This window comes from Prionailurus viverrinus, chromosome X, assembly GCF_022837055.1.
Source record: "Prionailurus viverrinus isolate Anna chromosome X, UM_Priviv_1.0, whole genome shotgun sequence".
Taxonomy (NCBI): domain Eukaryota; kingdom Metazoa; phylum Chordata; class Mammalia; order Carnivora; family Felidae; genus Prionailurus; species Prionailurus viverrinus.
In genome coordinates, this window is record NC_062579.1 from 92,598,320 (window position 1) to 92,616,382 (window position 18,063).

The 18,063-nt window shown below is 38.7% G+C and overlaps 1 pseudogene; it reads right to left on the minus strand.

Moving 5' to 3' along the window:
- The window catches only part of LOC125157052 (40S ribosomal protein S24-like), a 35,777-nt pseudogene extending 17,926 nt beyond the window's left edge, over nucleotides 1-17,851 (minus strand).
- Nucleotides 17,852-18,063: the final 212 nt, after the last annotated feature.

The following is an 18,063-nucleotide window of genomic DNA, read 5'->3' on the forward strand; positions in this document are numbered from 1 at the left end:
AACTCAGTAATGCCAGAGGTGGATATTCTTTGAAATTTTTGCATTGGTTATTCACGAGCCTCAGTTTGGAATATAAGCATACTAGCAAATAGTTTTTTTTTATACTTAATCTTCTGAGGTGTCAGATTAAACCGATCATAAAGCCCAGGTGCCATCTTGGGGATGAGCAGTAGGATGGAGAGCACATTTTAAAGACTGAATTAAGAGTTTAAATTATTAGATTAGACTAAAATGAATAAACTAGATAATTTTTTCTCTTCTATCGAATGATCAACTTTGTGAGAGTTTATGCACACTATCAGATCAATTATGGAATAAATTAATAAGCTGCATTTTCTTTATGCATCTGCATGCAGTGTGACTTGTTTTATCCTACTCTGTGTCTGATTTTTGAGTACCTAATGGTTGGCAATGTTGGCAGTGCTTCCTCAATGTGAGGACTATTGTGGAGTCTATTTAAATTTATGCAATCAGGGGCGCCTGGGTGGCTCAGTCGGTTAAGCGTCCGACTTCAGCTCAGGTCATGATCTCACGGTCTGTGAGTTCAAGCCCCGCGTCAGGCTCTGTGCTGACAGCTCAGAGCCTGGAGCCTGTTTCAGATTCTGTGTCTCCCTCTCTCTCTGACCCTCCCCTGTTCATGCTGTCTCTCCCTGTCTCAAAAATAAATAAACGTTAAAAAAATTTTTTTTTAATTTATGCAATCAGTTTCTATAGCAATCACTATGGTAAAGACTTTTACTGAGTGCTAAAAATATGGAACTCTATAGGTAGTACCTGACCTGTGGTGTAGGAAAGAAGACCCATCTATATGTCTAATATTTTTAGTATCTAGGTGGCAATAGTGGGATAAAACACCTTCAAAGAGTATATGTGTAAAGGAAAATGAAGAATTATATCCCCATACTATAGAGAGCCCCATTTTGTAGGACTCTTGGTAATAATCTTCATACCCTGCTTAAGCTCTCTGTCCATACATGCTGTGCCTGCTCACTCTATGTAATATCTCAAGTGAGAAAAAAAGTATAAAAATAAAAACCCAGAAACATCTGTTGGATCTGAAAAAGCATGGTGCTGATTTACATCCAGAACCATCATCAGCTGAGAAATGAATGAACAGGATGGCATGTTTAATGCATAGTGTACAGAATCTTAGGTGTAAGTGTCTCATCTTTGAACAGAATGGCTATTATACCTATTTCTCAGATAGTAATTAATCAAATAAATCTTACACTTAGATCGCAAGTGATTTTAGGAAGCTGACATTATGATTTTGATTCTGGCAGAGTGATTTTTATAAAGTAAGTGACTGCATGGGTTTTATTAGCAATACATGTGATATCCAAAAGGGATAGACTGGGAGTTAAGACACATAGGTTCTAAACCCACCTTTGTTGTGTGTTAGCTATTTGATCTTGAACAATTCACAATGTACCTGGGCCTATTCATTTTCATCCATGAAATGTAGATGATAATCTCTGCCCAGCTCATCTCATTGGGTAATTGTGAGCCTCAAATGAGGAAATACACATGAAAGAGCTTCGTGTAATATAAAGTGCTTTTCACATAAGAAGTGTTACTGTGTTAGCTTTAGAATGACTCATGTGTGTGTGTTTATTGAATTCTCTTTACCTCTCATTTTCCCCTCTGAGGAATTCCCATTACTGTCTTAAGGATGGTCTATTTTTAGTGTGCCATCTTGTGTGTGGTCTACTATTTTAGTTTCTCAAGACATTTCCCTTTGTATCTAATGGATTTCCTTTATAGGAATGGATGGTAAGAGTCTGTTCTGCCACCTGAAAGTGTTTCAAAATTTGTCTCTTCTTATGTTGGAACTACTGTATTTACTGATATATATAATTTTTTTTGCATGTTCTTTTTCTCTCTTCCTAGTCTCAATAATTAAATACAAGTTTGTTCTTCTCTATTATTTTATTGTTGGAAGAATGTTAATTGCTAGTATCAATTAAATTCTAAACTTTGAAATGTGCATCAGAACAATTTAAGGGACATAAACTATGTTGATTATAGTAAACCAAGGTGTATTAGTCAGGATAAGCTAGGTTATGCTGCAGGAACAAAGGACTCTGAAATCTTAGTGGTTTCAAACATGAAAGCTTTATTTCCTGGATTCCCATGCTACACATCCATTTCAGGCCTTTGGGGTTTCTGCTCTGTGTTGCCATCACCCTCACTCTGTGACTTTGGGTGATGGAGGTGCAAATATAGGGAACAACGAAGAGACTTCTGAAGGTTCTTACAATGACAGTTGTCTGGTTCAAAATTGGCATGTATCACGTCCATTCACAACTCTTTGCACAGAAGTGGTCATTTGGAATCACCGGGAGCCACAAGGAAGGCAGGATGTACAACTACATGCCTGGAAGAGGGAAAAACTAAACATTTTGACAAGTTTAACTAAATTGCTCATGCTTTTTTGAGGCCTCTGTTTTACAACAGAGGAATCATTTATCAGTTTTGCTGTGGATAGTCTTTCTGGTGCCTGGATGATTGTTAATTCACCTCTGAGATCTCATTTATAGAGTTAAATTCCAAGGTAAAGTCAATGTAAGCATTCTTTCTGAAGTCTTCCTCTCGTGCCAGTGATGCCCCTTGTCATTATTTGATGGCAGGATGTGGTCATCTCCAACCTCCTATGTTTTCTCCTCTAAATGGTATTAGTCAAAAATGGCACACGACTTAACAGTTGTAAGAAAACAGGATTCTAGTTTGTTCAGAAAATGTAGTGTATATGATCTCTTCGATCCAGGGAAAGATTTTTATTTTCTAACCGATGCTCCTCTTTGATAAACATGAAAATGTCATGTCTTTACTGTTGTTTTAAATTTCCAAGTAAATTAGTGTGACTAAAAACAAATCAAAGAAATTACCAGTTTAGAATTTCTGTTTTTAAAACTACCCACGTACCTCTTTTCCCAGAAGATTTTATGCTCCATGGGATGATTCCTCCTGCTTGCCATCTCTGTAGCATTCTGTCATCACCCCAGTTGAAAATGATTCCTCCTCTAATTATATCATTTGCATTTATATCCATTGTTACAGTGGGGATTGGGGAACTTTTCAGGCTGTGTGTCAGAGCCTACAATGGCCTTGAAGGATGAAAAGGCTTTGGGTGGGGCGCCTGGGTGGCTCATTTGGTTATCTTTAACCTTCTTTAAGCCAACTTAATTGACCACAAAACTTTTTCAGGAAACATCAATTAATATTACATACAACACTTTTTCAGAAATGTTGCCCTTGGGGCACCTGGGTGGCTCAGTCCATTAAGCTTCCTACTTCCCAAGGGAACCTGCTTGGGATTCTCTCTCTCCCTTTCTCTCTGTCCCTCCCCTGCTCTCTCTCTCTCTCTCTCTCTCTCTCTCTCTGTCTCTGTCTCTGTCTCTGTCTCTGTCTCTGTCTCAAAATAAATAAACATTAAAAAAATAAAAGGCTTTGGGTGGTCAAATTCAGATGGGAAGTGGTTTTTTACTGAATAACACATTATATTATGATTCCTATTACCATTCTGTTTCTGTTTTTAATTTCCTTTATATTCTTTCACAGTACTGTGAACATAGTAGATGCTAGTTCAAACTGGCTTGTTCTGTGAATAAAGAAGTTGACTTACCCTAAACTCCTGTGTGGAAGCTCAGATATTGATAGGCAGGCAACTATAAAATGTATAAATTCCAGCAGAAGCAAGTTTTCAAATATTAAAGCTTTTTCTAACCTTCTCAAGGAATTCTACAAGATTGTAATAGTCTGGATATTGAAAGAGACTTTGGGCAAAGAAGCTAAAACTCACCAGTTGGGTGATTCAGCGACAGAGATTTATAATCTGGGACTGCAGACCCTCCCACTGCTCCCCACAAACACTCAGTTCTTTGTCTCTGGTGTGAGAGATTTGTATTATTCTAATTTAGCCTTTCTGCTTTTGGCCATTATTATCTGGTTTGAAATCCCCACCATTGATCTCAGTTTGCATGTAAAGATCAGGACATTGGTTCTGCAAGACCAGTGTTAAAAATCAGAAATATTTCCTGAGTACATATATCCCTTTTAACTTACCATATATTTTTTTTTTTACATGTTGTCTTAGATGTCACAAAATGCCTGCTCTGGAATCCTCCAAAGGGAAGCAAGAAGGAGGAATGGAGGCTTCGTAAGAATACTTAGGAAATTCCACCTATCTATGAATTTAGCTCTCCTGACGCCCTTCACCAATTTGGTCTTGGCTCTGATTTTTCCCTTTATTCTGTCTTTGCCATGACCTTTCCTTTCCCTTAGTCCACCTGACTTTTTGCTGTTAGCATAGCTTCTTTCCAGACTGTGGAGCCCTGCTGGTTTGCCTAAGGAATAGCCTTCTTCACCTACTTCACAGTTTGTGATATTTACCGAAAAATATAAAGCCTATCACTATCCCTTTTTGTCTACACCTGCAAGATTTCACTTTGTGTAATTGCCCCAAGTGAATTCCACGTGGCTAGTTGCCATGGAACATTTTTGTCTTTTGCTTTTAAGAAATTTATTCTTACCATTATTATTATTTTTTGTTATTCATTTGCAACAATGAGTGCTTTTACAAATCTAATAAATGCTCCAATTAATCTCTTGTAAAGAAAAAGAAATCACACATCATGTTTCCTTAATGTGAAGTGCTTCTAGTTAGCACAGACTTTCCTGCTGTTCCTTTTTCTGCAAAGTGGTCCTGTTATTGCTGTGGGAAATTTCACCGGCTTGTCTTTGGGAAATGCAAAAGGACAATAACCCTCCTATTCTCCTCAAAGGGCAGTGCCTTCTTGGGGACATGGCCACTTTTCCTTTCTACTTCAGACATAGTCAGCAGCTCTGTGCTGTATAGAATGAGACATATGTATAATTTAAAAACCATTTCCTGCATCGTAATATCGGACTTTACCAGGAAAGCATATTCAAAGCTTATATTCCTGCAGGCCAAATGAACCCAGACCTTTTCTTTCTGCCTCTTCACTCCCTTTGTCAGTTCTCCTGGAGGATCAGGATTTAAAAAATTACATTAGTGTTTAATTTTTTGCAATATGTATTTCCATTCCCTGAATGCAAGGCTCCTCAACCACAGCAGGTCATTACCTGATGATTTTATTTCCCTGGTCGCCCTTTGACATTTAATGATTTCTAGCTTTGCCTTGTATATAAAAACATGAAACTCAGGAAATAGGTGGAAAAAGGCAAGGCCCATCTTCTATTTATGAAGATTTTCTTCCTAGTGTGTTTTCTAGGACTTGGGACATTGCATTCATAACAGTTGTAAGATTCTAATTAGAGTTCCTAAACTGCTCAGGAAGATCCCTACCGTATTGAGAAAGTTGTAGGAACATCAGTTTGGAGAGGCTTCTCGTTCTGTAGACTCACAGGTGATCAATATTCAGGACAGACCCTTCTAGATAAATTTTATAGCAAAGATTAATAGTTTAAAGTATCAGAGTTTTGTTTCAATTTTTGTTTATAAATCGTGGTTAAAAAAATCCCAAAGTTCACCTCGTCCAGGAAGCCTTTCTTGATCACTCTAGATCCAATTATTTTCTTGTCTGAACTGTTAGCAGTTAGCTGACACATAGTTACATATTACCTTGTGACAACTATTGTCTCAAATGACTAATTAACTGGTGTTATGATTTAAATATTTGTAAATACAGGTATTAATGTATCTCTTAACCCCCACCGTGGGGACAGACTTTGTGTACTTTATTTTGTTTCCTGAATCACTTAATGTCATCCCTTGTAGAACCCTGGTAGATGCTTTTTGAATAAATGAATGTATTAAGTGATACTTCCATTTTGAATTGCCAGTGAACCATAAATTATTACAGACCGATAAGCATATCTTTTTTTAAGACACTTCCAGTGTTAGCTTGGGCATTCACTTCTGTGATTCATTTGAATTCTTTTCCTTGCACAGTAGTGTAACTACTTATTCTCTCTCCCCACCTGTTTGACACTTCCTACACTTTCCTTCTACCTTATTCCATAATTTTGGTTGTTTCTCGCTACTTTGGTCTTTGCCTCTTATTCTCCTTCTTGAATATTCATTCTCCTGGCAAGTTTATCTCCTGTCTGGCTTCAAATACAATCTCATTGTAGTTACTTTCCAATTCTACCTTTCCAGTCCTGTCTTATGGACATTAGTACAGTGTTGTCAAAATGGAGGGGGAGATAATCACTTGGGTATATTTCAATCACCTCAAAATTAATATTTTACTAAAGAAATTCATTATGTTTTCTATCACCCAAACAACCTTCTCTTCCTTCTTTCCTTCTCCATTTTTATTGGTTGTATGTGGTTCTGTCATCCCACAGCTCCTAGGCCTTGGAATCTTCTTTCTCATTCCTTTTTTCTTCAACTTTCATGTGTTATCTGTCCCCAAATCCTGTTGAGTCTCTCCTTGGAATGTATTTGAAGTTACTGCTTTTGTGACCTTAGCAAATGACCTGATTTTGGACTTTATCTAGGTTTAAATAATAGTTTACTTCTAGATTACTGTCTCAGCTTCCTAATTACTTTCCATAGTCCATTTGTTGTTGGGAAAGGTAATGATGGTTATTAGCAGAAATCGCCACTGTTTATTGTATAGTGTGTGATAGGCAGTATACTAATGCACTTCATGTAGATTATCTCATTTGATTCTCCTAACAACCTGATGGAGTATATATTACTATGCACATTTTAGAGATTAAAAATCCTGCATCTCAGAGAGGTTACATATCTTGTCCATGGCCTCACACGTAATAAGATGAAAAAAATCGGCATTTTAACTTTGAAGGCCATGCACCAATAACAAATACCCTGCATATCAGTGCCAGACCAGTATACCCTTTTCACTGTTCCACTCACCTTTTCAACATGTGGAGATTCCCAATGACTACAAAAACTAAATGAGGACCTTTATCTTGTTCTAAGGCCTCCCATGACCTTGTATCCTGTTCTGAATAATAGTATTTCACCATAGATCCATTCAGTTTAGTGGAGGAAAACTTTTTAATTACAAGGGAAAGGGAATATAAGGAATTAAACAATTATAGTAAACAAATAGGGAGGGAAGTATACAGAAGAACAAAGAAGGCTTAATACATCAAATTGGGTACTTACAACACCCACCCTTCTGGCTGGGGAAGCCTCACAGTGACCAGCCCGGTTGGAGTCCCCATTCAGAGTCCTGGGGCTGAATGTCCTTCCCTCAGGTGAGACTTCCAACTAGCTATTGCCTCCAGGGCAATATATGCACTACCTGTGTGTGATCTCTGGTTAGTCATTAAGTTTGCCAATGTGCAGTCCCGAGCGAGCTGGTTTTTCTGTTTCTCTTATTGTAGCTCACAGTCTCAGGAGCCTGGGCATCTGCTTATTCCTCTTTCCTCCCTGATCCATTCCAGGGGGCCAGCCTGGTCTGGCTCAAGGAGGTGAGGCAGGAACAGAAGGGCCAGTTCTAATCCCAAGGCTAGGTACAGAATATATCCCAACTAAGCCCCCTCCATGTGTATGTGTGGTTTGGGGCAGATATATATGATAAGTCACACAAACAACGTCTATACAAAATATATCCCCACAGCCTTCCAATTTTATTTCTCATGACTCTTGATAGCTACCCCCTGCTTAATCTAGGCTGACTTGACTTGATCATTGTTTTCCACTTCTTTCCCAATATTCACTTCCTCAATGATTTCCTCTAGTTCTGGGACACTGTTTCCTTACCTTCAAATCCTGCCTGTACTTTAAGGTCCAGTTTCTACCCCACTTCTCCATGAAGCCTTCTCAAAATGGTCTAGCATGAGAAGAGATCTTGTTCTCTTTCTTAACTGCTCTGTGAATTAGTTTGCGTTCCATAAGATTTAGCATTCTGTGATGTATTCTTGTGATATTCTGTAGAATGAGATAATTCAAGGGAACATTTTTTTTATTGATGTATAGTTGACATACAATATTGTATTCATTTCAGTTGTACAACTTAATGATTCAGCATTTATATATATTATGAAATGCTCACCACAATAAGTCTAGTTACCATCTGGCACCATACATAGTTATTACAATATTATTGACTATATTTCCTATGGTGTAATTTTCATCCCTGTGACTTGTTTTATAACTGGACGTTTGTACCTCTTAACCCCCTTCACCTGTTTGGCCCATTCCCCCAAGGCCCTGTCCTCTGATAACCACCAGTTTGTTCTGTGTATTTATGAGTTTGTTTTTGTTTTGTTTTGTCCATTTGTTTTGCTTTTAGGGAATTTTTCATTTAAAAATATTTTTTATTGAAATCTTTTTATTGGGTTATGGTTGAAACAGAATGTTATGTTAGTTTCAGGTGTACATCATAGTGATTCAACAAGTCTATATGTTACACTGTTCTCACCATAAATATAGCTATCACCTGTCACCATACAACACTATTACAGTACCATTGACTATGTTCCCTGTGCTGTACCTTTCATCCCTGTGACTTATTCATTCCATAATCAGAAGGTTGAATCTGTAACTCCCCTTCACCCATTTTGCCCATCCTCCCAACCTTCCTCCCCTCTGGCAACCCACAGTATGCTGTTTGTATTTTATGGGTCTGTTTCTACTTTTTGGTCATTTATTCATTTGTTTTTTTGTTTGTTTGTTTGTTTCAGTATCCACATATAGGTTTAATCATAGGATATTTGTCTTTCTCTGTCTGACTTATTTCACTCCACATAATACACCCTACCTCCATCCATTGTCACAAATGGCAATAGCTCAACCTTTTTTTGGCTGAGTAATATTCTAGTGTGTGTGTGTGTGTGTGTGTGTGTGTGTGTGTGTGTGTATCTATCACATCTTCTTTAACCAGTCATCTATCAATGGACACTTGGGTTGTTCCTTACCATTCTCTTGAGTCTAGTATTTTGTGCTCGTTTATCAATTTCTATGTCCTTATCCCTACCGAAGTGCTCGCACAACCTGCCCAGAGTCCTTTTTAGGTATTCCCAACTAGAAGTAACCTTGTATTCATCCACCTTCCATAATACCTTTTATTAAACCTCCAGTAGGTCGGTGTAAGGAATTTATCATGTAAAAGTGTATGTGATTGTTTACTTATTGGAGAGGGTTGCATTAGGGCAGTATTGCTTATGAAACAGTATCTGCTTTGTTTGTTGGAATTTTAGAAAGTTAAAAGGGTGGAGTGTGGCTGAGGGAAGAGAAAGATCTCAGTGAGTGGGGAAAGGAATATATTGGGGTGGGTAACTATTCCTACAACCTATTAAAACATAGTATGTAGGTCACCTCCAATTCTGCCAGAATATAAAGTTGGATAGGGCTCCAGTGTCTTCAGGGTTTTCCTGCCTGTGACTTGCAGTATAAGTATTGCCTGAATGCACTTAAGAAGAACTATCTGGTCATTGAACAAATGATTTCTCAGAAATTCATACCATTTTTCAGATTCATGTACAGACTTTAAATACAAAAGTATTTAAGAGCATGACTGCATTCACATACCAGCTTTTGGTCCATTTTTTCTCATGATCAGTGAACACTATATGTATAATTGGTATCATGGGAAGATCCACAAAATACTGTGATGTTTTATAAGGATCCATTTTAAAGGACCTACAAGTTGATCTCTATCAGAAACTCTTGCAGGGCAAAGATTGTCTCCCACTTTGTTGATGTTTCACAGAACATGATGTAGGGGTGGAAAAATTTCCCTTCTTCTCTTTGAGGTTATTTGGCTCATCTGATAATCAAATTGATATAAGACAGATAACTACAAGAAAAACCAATAAATGCTTAATAACATGTATACCTTCTGTATACCTGGGAGAGATCCAGAAAAACTTAGTAACTCTCTGAAATGGTTGAATCCATCACCTTCAATATCATTTTCAACTAAGGATGATGGGGAATGTTGGGGGGTAGATGGCCAGTGGAACCAGTTATGGGAGTCTATCAGGCAAAGCACAGCAAAAGAGGATATGGTTGTTATGGAGGTTTAAATCCTTTCCTTTTCCATTGATGAGTTTCTAGAGATTGAATTATCCCTTTCATTCTGGTACAGGGAAGTGAACATTCTTATAAATGAAGATTTTTCTTATAAATGTAAATGTACCTCAGTAAAGGGTAACTTCTATTCAGTTTTTCAGAGCTTCATCTGTGTCTGCTATTTTGTAGAAATAAACAGCTTAAAATAATATGCCACAGAGGCACAACTTCGGGTTGTAAAATTTGATCCCCTTCAATGCTACTGCACTAGTAAAACAGAACTTTGAAACTCTTGAATGAATGATGGAGGGAGGAAGTTGGATGGGGAATTTCATTTTCTCCCCTGTCCTTCGTTTGTCAAATGAGAGTATCAGACTAGGTGATGTCTCAGTTCCTTTCTGGCTATAGCATCTTAGGTTGATGTGTACTTGGACATAATTCAAATGCTTTGCTGGTCCTTGGCACTAGGGAATGTTTGTGAGAAGTCGGCTCTTCTTAGGATGGTTCTTGGCATCTATTTGAACTTGGTGTCTCCATTTCCAGAAGTATTGTTTCTAGTGAGAAGTTAAAGGTACATCATAGATTCATTTGGCCGGTAGTCAGTGACTTGTGGATTTTTCATCTTGGTGCATAAGGCCTTAACCCCTCTCCTGATGCACAGATTCTCATGATTCTAAAGGCTCACTGTCTCTCTGACGATGGGGGTCATTCAGTTAGACAGGAATATAGGAAAATGACTTCTCATGGGTGTGGCTTTGTCTTTTCTGGACACATCAATACCAATTCCACTCCTCACAAAATTGATCATATTTCAAGTGGCTATTCCTCTCTGTCTAAATTTGGTATGGAAGATACTTCTTGTTTATCTGACAATAAGGAGCAGTCTAACTAAGTTATTTCTTTCCTTTTCTTCCTTAGTTTCTAATAATAATTTGTTACAGTCCAGATTCTGTGTCTCATTATCTGTATGATCTTGGGCAAGTACTTTAGTGTTTTGAATCTCAGTTTCCTCTTCAGTAAAAGCAGTTGTACTGTTGAGAGAATTAGAAAGAGTGACATGTTAAAATGCCTGGAGAAGTATCAGGCACACAATATACATTCAGTAAAAGGAGTTATCACAGTTATTCTTGCCTTTTTATTTCTTTCTCATTTTTCATTCACCTTGCCTCTAGTTTCTGTTTTGAGAAATGATCTTTACTAATGTAGTATAGACTTACATGGCAAGTGGCGATAGTGACCTCTCAGCCTGGGCATCCAGTTTCCTCCTAGACTCTCCTCCTGTAATTTGGGATTTCAGGCTTGAAACTGGGGTACTAACTCTGGGTCCTTGATGGCAATAAATGGTGTGGGAAGCAATTAATCCCAGCCCCACTGGTGCTTTTCAGTGGCCTCAGTCCAAGGGATGTGGGCCAGGAATTGGATCTCATGTGGATTGTCCCTGCAGAGTTATTTCTGAATCTTCTAGATTTACAAATCATTTGGTACCCAGCTGTTAGGCTGCGTGATTCACGGTTATGGGTTCCTTGTTTCAAACGCTTGTCAGCAGTTTCTTCCCCATGGTTGCCTTGTGATTCAGTTGTTTTCTGTGTGGTGTGCATCTCCTCACATTCATTTGGACTCTGCCTACCCCAACTTCTGTCATGGAACAAATGAGTCAGTGTCTAATGGTGCCGCATTGCCATCCAATTACTTCAAGTTTCCTTGTTGTGGGTGGGCGCCGGAGAAGATAGTGCTGCTGGCTCACAGAGGGGGCTGTCTGCCCTGTTGCTAAACTGCCCCGATAAGTGGGGGGAGAATGGCCACATTTTCCAGAATGAATATTCAGAAAGCATTCAGGATAGACAAGGCCAAGGAAAAGGGCATTCTTGTTCAGTAGGTGGCAGTGTGGTCTGGCTTGATGAAAAACCGCACATTTCCTGCATGTATTTGCAGTGCTTTATCCTGATGTCTTTGACAGCTTCAACTTGAGATTTTATTCTGAGTATTTTAGTACCTTTTGTCAAGTGCTCTTTTTCCCGGCGGAAAAAAAAACAGCACTTCATTTCTTTAGAAACTTCTCTTGGTAGTGGGCGGCATGTGTTTGTGGCAAATACTGTGATCCGAACCTTCTGGGCGCTCGGTGGGCTAATTGCTCTTAGTTGGACATTTTGCCAGGTAGAGTCGACTTCTGTTTCCCAGCTGTGGTGGAGAGAGTTCTTTCTTCATGGATGTGGTGGATATTTTTCTGACTTTATCAGTGGGGAGCACTTCTGTAGCCCCTAGATATGACTGGTTTTTGTGTTGGGGAGGGAAGCTTCTGAGACCCAGTGTGTCTCTCCTGTCTCACTCGTTCAGCTCACTTGGTCTGGTCAAGCTGAGAGTGTGATTCCATGATGTACCCTGGCAAACTGAATATGGCCAAATCCTACATTGTCTGTACCTTGTTTCCCATTGCACAGTCCTTGACCAGGATGTCTTATTTCTCAATAACAGTAGAAATCTTTGAAAAGTTTTGGTTTTTAGTAGGAAGTCTACTCTCCAGCATGAGCCTTGGCAGGAAGAAGAAAATATGTCTTTAAATTTTTTTTTTCAACGTTTGTTTATTTTTGGGACAGAGAGAGACAGAGCATGAACGGGGGAGGGGCAGAGAGAGGGAGACACAGAATCGGAAACAGGCTCCAGGCTCTGAGCCATCAGCCCAGAGCCCGACGCGGGGCTCGAACTCACGGACCGCGAGATCGTGACCTGGCTGAAGTCGGACGCTTAACCGACTGCGCCACCCAGGCGCCCCAGAAACTATGTCTTTAAAAAAAATTTTAACGTTTATTTGTTAAGAAGAAAATATATCTTAACTAGGCCATAAGTAGGTCATCGTTACCTCGATTGGTAGCTTTTTGGCTGGGACTGATAAGCCTAAGGAAGGGCTTGGATATCCTGGTCTCCTAGTTTCAGGAGCTTTTCAGAATTGTAGATACTACATCTTGACACTGAGCTTGAGATCTTGGAGTCTCTGTTTCACTGGCTCTGTTCCTGGTCTTTCGTGCCCAGATGCTTGTCCAGGTGTACACATGATCTCCAGGAAGCATGTGCAGTCATCTCCAGGATGAGATGCTAGGTGTTGAGCACAAACCCATTTCATGTCAGATAGGAGTAAGAGATTCTAGAAGAATATGCAGTTGAGTCTTGTTATTTCTGATAGTTATGTTCTAATACCTAACTTCAGTGTTCAGAACACTAAATTTGGTTAGATTAGGTTTCTGTGAGCTGATTTGTTAACCAATCAGGATATAAACTTGCATTATATGTGTTTTTTGTTTAAAGACACCTTATTTAATATATATTGCTTATTCATTAATATCAAACTCATAGCTAACAGCACTATATATAACTCAGCCTGAATGAAGCTTATCTAACACACATATTTTCTCTGTAAGGCACATCACTGCCTCTTGTACTTAGAAACATCAGATAGCACTTCAGCACTATGTTGGAAGACCATTTAAAATAGTGAAATTACCAAAAAAAAAACCCACAAAAAGTTAAAACAGTGGCACTAAAAAGACTGAAAGATCAGTTGTTGTTGTTGTTGTTTTACAGTAGGAGAACTGAAAGTTAGAAGGAGAGTATTTACTTGTTCCATTTCAACTGGGAACGTTCATGGGCTGACTCAAATTTTTCTCTGCTATGCACATGTAGGTGTCTGTGAATTACCATGAAAGCACTATGAGTTTTGATCTGGGGGTTACAAATAGATTTTAGGGAGTATGCATTTGTGGAAATCAGGAAGTTTTGAATATTAAGGATCAACTGTCCATGTCTGACCATAGTCCCACAGCATTATGTATAATTTAACTATTAGAATTCTTAGTCTTATCCACATCTCTCCATTTTGGTAAAACACACTCTTGTGAATTGGACAGTGGTCAATTTAATCTGGTCATGCGTGTTGAGTTCCAAGCAACTGACTAGGGTGAGCAAACTTCCTCAAATAGCATTGATCTGTTGGTTTTTCATATGTATTATTTAGCAGTTTATTAGTCAGCAATTCTAGGGCCTTGTTAGTGAGGCTTAAAGATAGAGTTGGAATAGTAAAATTCAAATCACATTCAGAAACTCAATCTATATAAATATACTTTGCATATATAAAAACCCACTTTTTCAAATTTAAAGTCAAAGTTGTAGTTTAAACTCAAAAGGTAAGAATGGTGGCCTGAATGTAAATGGTCAACTTGATTACCTTTAGTAAGTCAGCAAACCTTTCTGTTCTTCTACAGAAGAAGGCAAACAAAAGGCAAACAAAAACACACCACTGTCTTATCTGTTGATCATCAATAATAGAAAATAGTTCCTCTAGGAAGATGTTTGTGACTTTTCAAGACAGCTATGCCCTGCTGGACCATATTTTTTATAAATCTCTTTCTTATTTATTGCTAGTATCTACCACCCTAGAACTTCTGCCTCTATAGCCAAATAGAATATTAGAGTACTATCTCTTCTACATGATTAGCCTTTATACTTCTTAAGGCAGCACTAAAGTCATTCATTTATCTTTCCTTCCATTAATTCACTCATCTACTTATTTAATAAATATTTATTGATAACCTATATTTTAGGCATTGTGGTACAAGTTGGGGATATATGGGAGACACACAATCTCTTAGTTCATGGATGTTATATCTACCTGAATCTTTTTATTTTATTTTATTTTATTTTATTTTATTTTATTTTATTTTATTTTATTTTATTTTATTTATCTTTTAGTGTGGAACATGTTTAGCTTCTTGAACTTTTACTACACTGGGCATTGTTTGGAGTTCCCTCACAGCCTTACTTTTCTTCCCCTGGCCATGCCACCACCTTCCCTCTAGGTGTGTGGGTTCCGAATCAGGAGTGCTCTCATCAATGGTTGAGATATCTAGGTTCAAATGGTACGTTTATTTATTACTATGTTATATTGAACCAGGTATTTAACCTCTCTGGTCTTCCATTAACCAATTATGTCAAGCGGGAGTAATAATAGTATTTTCTTGGCTGTTGGGTGGATTAAACAAGATAATGCATATAAAAAGCACTTAGCTCAGTACTTGGCATATAAGAGCCTCATAAAGAATAAAACTTTATTTTATTCATATTTATTAAACAGCCTAAGATGGCATTAGCATTTTTGGCAGATACATTCCACTGTTACTGCCTCCTGAGGTTACAATCACCCTAAACCCTCAAGTCATTTTCTGTCTTCCTGGGAAATTACTCCTGTCTTCCAGAACTATGCTATGATGTCAAACCTCCATCAACCTCTTTGAGACACATTTTGACCAAGTCTGTCTGTTTGACTGGCTTGTGTGTCATCTTCCTGAGAGATGGATGTAATTTCAGTGCCAGGATCGATGTCCTTGACTTGACTTTTCTTTATCTCTGGGTTTGCTATGAATATGAAAATGTGGTGTGTGGCTTCCCTTAACTTTAGAATCATTTCTATAGATGAACAGATTATAAATATAACACTTAAAGCAATAGGGTGAAAATGTTGTCCATTCTATTTGTGCCTTGCTTTATTACATTTGGTGAGTCTTTGATGCATAGGCCTTTACAAGATGATTATTCAACCAAATTAATCCCATTTCTTAATGTGGTGCATTTAATGATGGCTTGGCTGCCTTTGCCCATTCCATCATTTTGTTTTAGGACTTTACCTGGACTACTAGTCTTTTTTTTATTTTTTGGATGCACACAGAAACACACGTCTGGTTTTTCCCCTCCCTTCACTGCTGTCTAGAAATGTTGGGCAATAATTCAGAGGGTGAGGACTCGTGAGTGGGAGTGGGGAGAGGAGGAAAGATTTCAGCTATGACTTATATAGATTATACAAATAAATATAACTCTATGGACAGGCTTTATGTTAGTGTTTCTGGGCAAGGCTTAAATCTTAAGACTGGGAAGTAGGGAACTGGGAAGTTAGAAGCTGTCTGAGTGCACTTGTGCGAGCTAAAGCAGTGCAGAAGACATAAATGGAGATTAGAAAGCTGACCCAGAAGTAAAGCTTATTTAATTACTTGGGATCTGTCCAGTCTTATTCCTGGTCAAGATGTGCTACTGCCCTGAACTCTGTGCTCTAAAGTGCCCTACACTGGCCCTCCTTTGGCCACTCTTTTCCACGATGAGAGGACTTAGTGCCACCTCCGTGTGCTTCCCTTGGCTTGAGGGAAACTGTGTGGAAGGGAATCGTCTAGTGTTGCTGGATAAAATGCTGCCTGGATTTCTAATAGCTGCATCTGGCAACCCTAATATAATGAGAGTGTGGATTTGTGGGCTGGGATGTCTTCATGCTTGTGAGTGAGGCCCTTCATTCTGTAGGACAGATCCTGGAGTGGGAAGAGGAGCCAGGAGGCCATGGACTTGGCTTCAATGGTCTCTATACTCCTTTATTCTGGTGCAGAACTCCAGGGAGCCTGAGAATTCTAAATTTGAACCTGCCCTGCAATGTTGTTACAAATTCTATTTTTCAAGATAGGAGGAGAGAACGTATTTTATTTAACTATTTTAAAATTGTGATTTCTATTTTTAAAATATATAGACATCTGCTATGTGGGTCTCAATTTGTGCTGTTGTCCCAGGCTCCACATATACTAGTACAGGGCCTTTAATAATGGCAACAGATTACCAAATGAGGTTTAGTCACAGATGCTTTAGACACCAAATTTTGTTTGATCCTTGTAAGAACTCTGTGAGTTTGGCAATGTAAGTGTCCCTGTTGGACAGGTAAGGAAACTGAGGTTCAGTGCATTGAGAGGAGTTCCCCAAGGACACAGAAAGAGTAAATGGCAGAACTAGATTGAAACTCAAACCTTAGTCTATCTCAATGCATATAAGAAGCTTTGGATCCAGACTGCTTGAGTCAAAATAATGCTTCTGCTACTACCTAGCTCTTGGATTTTGTGCGAGTTACTAAGCTTTCAGTTTTAGTGCCTATGTTTCTTGAGCTGTGAAATGTTGGAATGTATGTGATAGTAACAGTACCTACCTTATATGATTTCCAGAAAGATTTAAAAAGACCTCATGTGTGGGGTGCCTTGGCTCAGTTGGTTAAGCATCTGACTTTGGCTCAGGTCATGATCTCACAGTTCATGAGTTTGAGCCCCGTATTGGGCTCCGTGCTGACAGCTCAGAGCCTAGAGCCTGCTTAGGATTCTGTGTCTCCCTCTCTCTGTCCCACCTCCACTCACGCTCTCTCTCTCTTTCAAAAATAAATAAACATTAAAAAACATTTTTTTGAAGACCTTGTGTGTTAAGTGCTTAGCAAAATGCATTAAAAATTGAATGGCTCCTTAAATGATAGCAATTAGTAGTAGCTCTAGTGAGAGTAGCAACAACAGCCTTAAATTGAGATATAAATATGGTGCAAGTATAATTTTGTCTTAGTCATCTATTGTTGTTAACAAATTATCCCAAAACTTAGGGGCTTAAAACAACACACATTTATTTTGTCACTATTTCTGTGGGTCAAGAATCCGCTCAAAGCTTAACTACATCCTTTACTCAGGCTCTGTGTGGGGGAAGATCTGCTGCCAAGATCACAGGACTGTTAGCAGGCCTCAGTTCCTTGCTGACTATTGGCTGGAGGTGTCTCTTAGTTCCTTGACTCATCGCTTCTCCGTAGGGCAGCTCCTAATATGGCTGGCAAAGATCACAACCATAGTCTTTTGTAACCTAATCATGGAGGTGACACTCCATCACCTTTGGTATATTCTGTTCATTAAAAGGTGGTTCCTCGGGGAGGAGAATTTTAAAAGGGCAGTAATACCAGGAAGCAGTGACCGTGGGGGCGTATCTTGGAAAGCTGCCTGCCTCAAATAGGTGGTATCGCGCCAAACTGTTGAGGCTCTGTGGGATGCACATGATGCCTCTTCTTGGAAAGGCAGTTTCACTCTGTGGCCAATGCAACTTAAAGTCAATACAGGTACAACATGAAGTAGAAGGCAAAATTCATGCAGCTTAAAATTAAACACAGACATGAACTTCTAAAGTTGTCTTATGTTCATGGCTGCTGCTTTGTACTGTCTACCAAATTTCTGAAAATTCGACTGGAATGATTCTCAGATCAGAGGAAA